We start from the raw sequence: 7,124 nt of genomic DNA, 5'->3' as shown, positions 1-7,124 counted from the left end.
CCTTGCTCTGCCACCGCTAATAAAACAGAAAACCCAAGAAGAAACTTTTGGACCTCCAGCATCCCATTGATCACCTAGACCTTTCATGAAAGAGCATTGAGCACAGAGCTTTGAGTACTCCTCATGCACCACTGGGTTGGCCCCAAAGCCAAATAAAACAAAACAAACATAAACAAAAGCAGCTTCAAACACCAAATGGGACGGTCCGATCAGAAGTCTCATCTTGGAATCCGTCCTAAAGAAACTCAAAACAGAAGTCCCAGGAAACCTGGGCACTCCTGATATTACCTCATGTCATTCTATCCGTCTACTTCTACCTGCGGACGGTTTATCAGAAGCCGCGTCACCATCTTCTACTGTCACTATTGTTCTGAGTATCAGCAGGAGGCTCCGTGCAAAGACCTGGAGAAGTCAGAACAGTGAGCACCAGAGAGGAGCACCTCCTCCCACTTCTGAGCCAGACCAACCACACCCTCGGGCACAAGCACACAATTTCACCTCTGGGAGACAATGGCAGAAGCTCCTGTCTCCGCTGGGGATGCAAATTTTGTTGGCATCTGTGCTGTACTTCAGGAGAGGAGCCTGGGCCCAGGCTACAGGGGAGGAAAAGACAGCATTCTCTGATTCCCGGATTCTTCTCTGGCTCCCACAGTAAAGTCCCTATAGGCACTGCCAGGGGCCGACTCTCAGTCCAGGAGCTCCCAAATACTAGCGTCCCCCTTCAGGCTGGCAGAAGTGCTTCCCCCAGGGAACCTTAGCCTGGAATGTGGCTCCACCATGTGACTTAGAGTGGACAAACCTTCGACACTCGCTTACAGGGTGGACAAGGACATGAACCTGGGCACTCTGTCCCGGGGACCTCAGTATTTACCACAATGGCCTGTGTCGTCTGCTCAGGGAGAGATAAAGAGTCAGGGGTGCTTTGCAGCTTGATGTGAGGGAGCTGAAATTCATGAGCCTAAAAAAGATATACAAGTATTGTGGTTAAATGGCAATAATGTGAATTGGGCGCTTGACTAGATGAACCAATCAATCCTCTGCATCCCATATGGCCCCTAGCAGTGCCAGGGACAATACCTGAGCTTAGAGACTCGAGTAAGTCATGAGCATCTCCGGGTATTTGCCCTCTCTCCCCCCTTAAATATAAAGAACCAAAATAGCCCCCCCAAATACATATTCACTGGCAAACCTCAGCCACCTGCAGGCCACCTTCCAACTCACATACCCCACATGATCACGGCTCTCACGGCAGACAATGAAAATGACCAGCAACAGGTCTACTGCCATTAGCTGAAGGGGCTGAAGCTCTGCCCCTCAAATCTGGAGATTCTACAGAAGCGAGTTTAGGGCCGATGGTTCAAACATGGGACTGCTGGGACGGTTGGAACAGCCAAGCCCTTGGATGATTCCCGCATTCAGCCACTGTTGAGCCATCCCGGAGCTGGAGACAATCGCGGCAAAAGAGGCACCGTAGAATCACGAACTCAAAACTGTCACTCCTGAACCGTGAGACAGCCCCTCCTGTACCCCCAAGGCACTGCGTCCCACTAAATCCTCCACCACACCTCACGATCCACCTGAATGTTGGCGAACAAGTGAAAAACCAGTGAAAAAGTACCCCCCAAGTTGGCTCGGCCCCTTGGCTCAGAGTGTGGAAATGGGAAGGCGCGGGGTGCTCACAGGAGGTTGCTTGAGTCCTGCAACTAGACTCCCCCTTCCAGGATGGGGCACAAATTTACTTGTCCCTTGCCAAGTGAGCAACAGTCCCAGTGTCTGATTCAGGGATGGAAAATGAACCATGACATTTATGACATCACTACTGTTTCCATTAGGTACCTTAAAGAGCCAGAGTCTAGGCCCTGAGAACCTTTTTGCCCCCCAGGTGAATCTGTGTTGCAAGGAGGATAGACTCGAATAAAGGAGTGGAGAGGCAAATGCTGGACTGGTCGGTCACACACTGGGGGCCTGGGGGTAAGGAGAAGTCCCCTGATCCTGCAGTTGTCAACTAACATCGAATCAATGATATCTAAACACAGAATGTTACCCTGACTCTTGTCAAATGATCCCTGAGCTCAGACAAGAGTAAACACTGAGCACTGTAGGCTGTGGTGACAAATATAACAAGAAAAAAGGCAAATTCTACTGAAGGGGGGGGGAATGATGTACAGAGACAAATTTAAGAATGAAACATTAAAAGAGTCAAATTTCTGGTCCTTAAAAATCCTCTATTCTTGGGGCTGGAGAGACAGCACAGCAGATAGGGCGTATGCCTTGCACATGGCCAACCTGGGTTCGATTTCCAGAATCCCATATCATCTCCTGAGCATTGCCAGGAGTAACTCCTGAGTGCAAAGCCAGGAGTAATCCCTGTGCATCGCCAAGTGTGACCCAAAAAAGAAAAAATAATACCATATTTTTGATCTATCCGTGCTACAGAAACACACAGTTTCTCCTGAATCCCTGTTGTTCTTTCACCATTGTGCATATATATGTGTATATATAAGTGTGACTTTGTGTGATTTTTGTTTCGAGGCCACAACCGGCATATTCAGGGCTTACTCCTAGCTCTACACGCAGGAATCACTCTGGTACAGACCATATGGGATGCAGGGCATAGAACCTGGGACGATTGCTTGGATGGTTCCTTACCCACTGTACTATGGCTCCGGACCTAAGTAAACGTGCTCCTAGCACACCCAGTGGGATTCCTGGGCAAATGTCCTTACTCCTGGAAAACCAAAACTTTCTTGCTTAAAAAAAACAAAATCCTTTACCCTGGTTGGATTCTAGTTCTAAACAATTTAGGTTTAACATTGGTTCATCATTTCTCCTCTGCTACAAGGAGCTGAGGCTTACTGAGTAACACCCATCCCAATCACATCCATTTCCTTAGTATTCGTCTTTAATTCCCTGTGCTCTGCTTCCCCTATACATTATTCACCCATTCTCCCTAATCACAACCTGTGAATTGTAAAGTCAGATTCTCCAGAGATCTCTGGATTTTGTATTTGTAAATAAAATGTTGACTTTCTCTTTCCTTTATATCCGCTACAGTTTACTTTAGAAAAATATCTTTTTTTTCTCCTGAACAAGGACCAGTGTAGTCCCAAGTTGGGAAGATTGTGCTGGGAGGATTGGGCTGGCCATGCCCCCAGCCCTCAGCTTTGTCTAGACAAAGGAAGGCAATATTATGCTTTTGTAACTTCAGAGTTAATTAACTGCAGATACTATATACTCCTGGGCATTGTCATGTTTATGAGACTTAAGCATCATCTGCCCTTTGTTCTTAGCACCCCAAAAGCAAGAGACTGAATGGACCCAGGAGAGCTGTGAGCTACCCTGGTATCGAAAAGGGACAGGTAAGAGGGGTGACTGATCATTTACGCAGATAAACATTTGGCAGAGTAAATTCTCATGGGGAGATTTACCCAAGGAGACACTCTGTCTCCCAGGGACATCTACGCTACTTTTATCTTTTCCTCTAGTTGTATAAGTTATCAACACTTGTAGTTGTTTGGATAAACACAGTAAGAGACAAATATCCCAACACTTAGTTCTCTGGGCTTTGACAGCAAATAAGGCTTTTTTTTCTTTTTGCTTTTTTGGGTCACACTCGGTGATACAAGGAGATACTCCTGGCTCTGCGCTCAGGAGTTACTCCTGGCATTGCAGAAGGGACCATATGGGATGCTGGGAATCGAACCCAGGTTGGCCGTGTGCAAGCCAAACACCCTACCCGCTGTGCTATCTCTCCAGCCCCCAGAGCAAATAAGGCTTTTAACACTTACTTCTCTGGGCTCTGAGAGCAAGCAAGACTTTTACTGTAAATCCCAGACTAAGTCTTCAGGCCAGTTCACCTTATCCTTCCCCATGGGGATCCTGTCTCTAATGCTGTAACTGTTTGCATCAAGACCATGCACACGTGCTTTCTAGAATGTTCCATTTCGAAGCTGGGGTAGTTTTCCCACTTGCCCCTGGTCCATACAAGTTCCACGGCAGAACCTTCCTTTTGGCGTGTTACGAACTACAGTAACTGAAGCCTGAGTCAAGTAATTATGACCAAGCAATTTTGCCCAGGAGTAGATATACTTGAGTCCATCTACTCCGAAATACTAGGAGTATAAGCATTGATGGTCTTTCTGTGTTTAACCAAAGAACAGTGCTGTAGAGTGAAAACATAAAAATGCTATAGGGGAAACAGGGAAGCAGGTACAAATCCACAGTCACTTCAACTACAAAGCAGTACAAATACAAAGTTGAGAATAACCAGAAAGGTATGGTATATAAGTAATCAAGACTGGCCTGGGGAATTGAGACAACGCGAAGAAAAATACAAATGAAATGTTAAAGATAAACTTTAACTAAATTTGGGATGTTAGCAAGGACGTGATAAGCTTCTCTGGGAGGAGCAAAAGGGGCAATTCACAGATGAAGCCTAAGACACTTTGGGTTAATATCCAGCAGATCACCAACAGTCTGGCCCCTGTTTCCTTCTTTGATCCTCTGTTACCCTTCACCGGCCAGGGTGGGGAGACCAATCATAGCCACCAAAGTCATGCAGCGCATGCCCAGACATTATTTGTACACAACTCTCAGTGTAATAGCCGGGTTTTGCCTAATCAGGGAGAGATGAAGAGTCGGGGTGCAATTTTCAAATTGATTTTAGGATACAGAAATTCTACGTTAGAAAAAACAACAATGTGGAGTCAGAGATATTAAGCTGGGAGGGGTGCTTCCCATGCGGACCCTGATTGATATTCAGCATCTCACATGACACCTAAAGAACTTAAAAAAAAGAATTCCCGAGTGCTGCTCCTTAAGGAAGCCCCGAGATTACATATTTGTGCCCAAAATACAACCAAAAATAGCCCCAAAGTAAATTTTCAGTTGCAAACCGCAACCACCCCTAGAACCTCACCCAAGGGATGGTCTGGAAATCAAGGCTACTAATGAATAGTGACTGAGGGCTACAGTGTTATTTGCCATTAGGGAGCTGCCCCTCAAAAATGAACAGTCCTTTTATAGTTTTGGAGGCACCACCGGTGATATGGACAAGAAACTTCTAACTGCGCTCAGGCACCCGTCCTGGTCGAGCTTGGAGATCGATCTTGTGTGGGCCAGATGCAAAGCAAACGCCCTAACCACTGTGCTATCTCTCAGGTCCTCTAAGTGAACATGCAGCTTGTACAGCAGTGAGGTTGGGGCCAAAGCGTCCAAGACAGGGCCCAGTGCAGTCCCAAAGTGGGAGAGTAGGGACGGCCCAGCGTCCCCCCCACCCACTCGGCACCACGCCCACCTGCCGCCTTCCCACTGCGGAGATGCAGGGGATCCCCAGAACCACACACTCATACCCCTGACCCCTGCGCCCCAGCAAAGCCCCCACTGCACTCACCAAAGCTCCGAGTCCCCCACAAAACCCTGCCGGGCGGCAGGAACCACGTGGATATCAGTGGAAAAAGCTTTAAAGTGTCCTTAGAGCCGGCTTGGCTCCGCCCCTCTGTGCAGAAACTGGGAGGCGAGGTGCAGGGTGCTCACGGGAGGCCGCTAGTGTCCTGCCACAAAACCGGCCTTCACAGACCCCTTCCACGACGGACAGACAGCCTCTTCTCCCTTCAACTGCTTAACAAATGGAGGCCTGATCCAGCATCTTGCACCCAAACATGTAAATGCCCTGCTGTGACGTCACTTGCGCTTCTGCAAGCAGCCTTAAAGGGCCAGACACCAGCTGCACAGAGAACAACTAGGAAAATGCAGGTAAATGGGTAAGGCTGGTTGGCTGGAGCGAAAGCACAGTGGAAAGCGTGTTTGCCTTGTACGCAGCTGACTCAGGTTCAATCATCTGGATTCTATATGGTCCCATTTTGGTGTATAAGAGATTGTTAGGATTTTACTGCTTCCAATGTGTAAGTCTCAAAACGTTTACCCTCAATTTTTGTGTAAATCAAATGGAAAACTGAATACAATGAGTGCAGATATGCTACAGCGAATGAAGTGCTTCCTTGAATGTGGCTCTACCTGGACACAAATTATGGACAGCACTGCGGGATGTGACTCCCAGAACATAACACAGAAGGGCCTGAAGAATAGAGGTTTGCCCTCTATACAACGTCAAAAAAGGCTAACCACAGCGTCCTGGTTGATCTATGCCATGATCTATGCAAAGCAGGGCCTCTGAGCCAAGTCAAAATCACAGCAAAGAATGAAACCATGGTGAGTCGTGACAGTACCCAGCAAAATGCAATGTTTGTACCTATTTACTTCTTATTTAATTCCTTCCACCTTGCCTTATCACTAAGAACCATTATTTACCAGTTAACATACTGGGAAGTCCACATGCCAGGACATTGTCATAACCATGGTGCAGGGGATAATCAGCAAGTACTTTTCACTTACGGTACTAGTATCACAGGAAGCTTTCACAGATAACAGGATTATTTCCTTCCTTACTGTACTTTTGTATCTATCCCCCACCTACTTGTTGAAACTAAAATTGTTTTACCTAAGGGCCCTGTTCTGACGCCGGCCATTGTTATCAAGGAAGTGATTGATCCAACATAACTTTTATATTTACTAAAGCTTGAGGGAACATGAAAGCTTTCCTATATTCCTTACCTACAGGATTTCCTCCAGGATTGTCTTTAAAGTTGCAGGTGAGAATAATTCCCTTTCCACGTTCTTACATAAAAAAATATATATATATATTCTTACTATATAAATATGTATATTTATATATAGCTTCTCTCCAGTGTGAATTCTCCTATGCATAAGGCCCGAGGATCCAGGAAAGTCCTTCCCACACTCCTGACAGATGTAATTTTTCACTGCAAAATGACTTTTCACATGCGCAGTAAGGGCTGGAGACAAACTGAACACCTTTCCACATTCCTTACACTTATGAGATTTCTCTCCACTCTGAATTTTCCTGTTCAGAAAGCTATGCCAATTGCACCAAAATCTTCCTGCAGTCATTTCATATATAAGGCCTCAATCCAGGATAAATTTTTCTCACACAGAAAAACTTGAGGATTGAGTAAAAATCTTCCCACACCCCTACATATGTCTTCTTCGAGAATGAATTTTCCTATGTTTAATAAGGAGTTAGGGGAAAGTGAAGGCTTTGCAAA

The sequence above is a fragment of the Sorex fumeus genome, unplaced genomic scaffold (assembly GCF_029834395.1).
Source record: "Sorex fumeus unplaced genomic scaffold, SorFum_2.1 ptg000019l, whole genome shotgun sequence".
NCBI lineage: Eukaryota > Metazoa > Chordata > Mammalia > Eulipotyphla > Soricidae > Sorex > Sorex fumeus.
The sequence above is the reverse complement of the archived record's forward strand: the minus strand, read 5'-3'. Positions refer to the sequence as shown.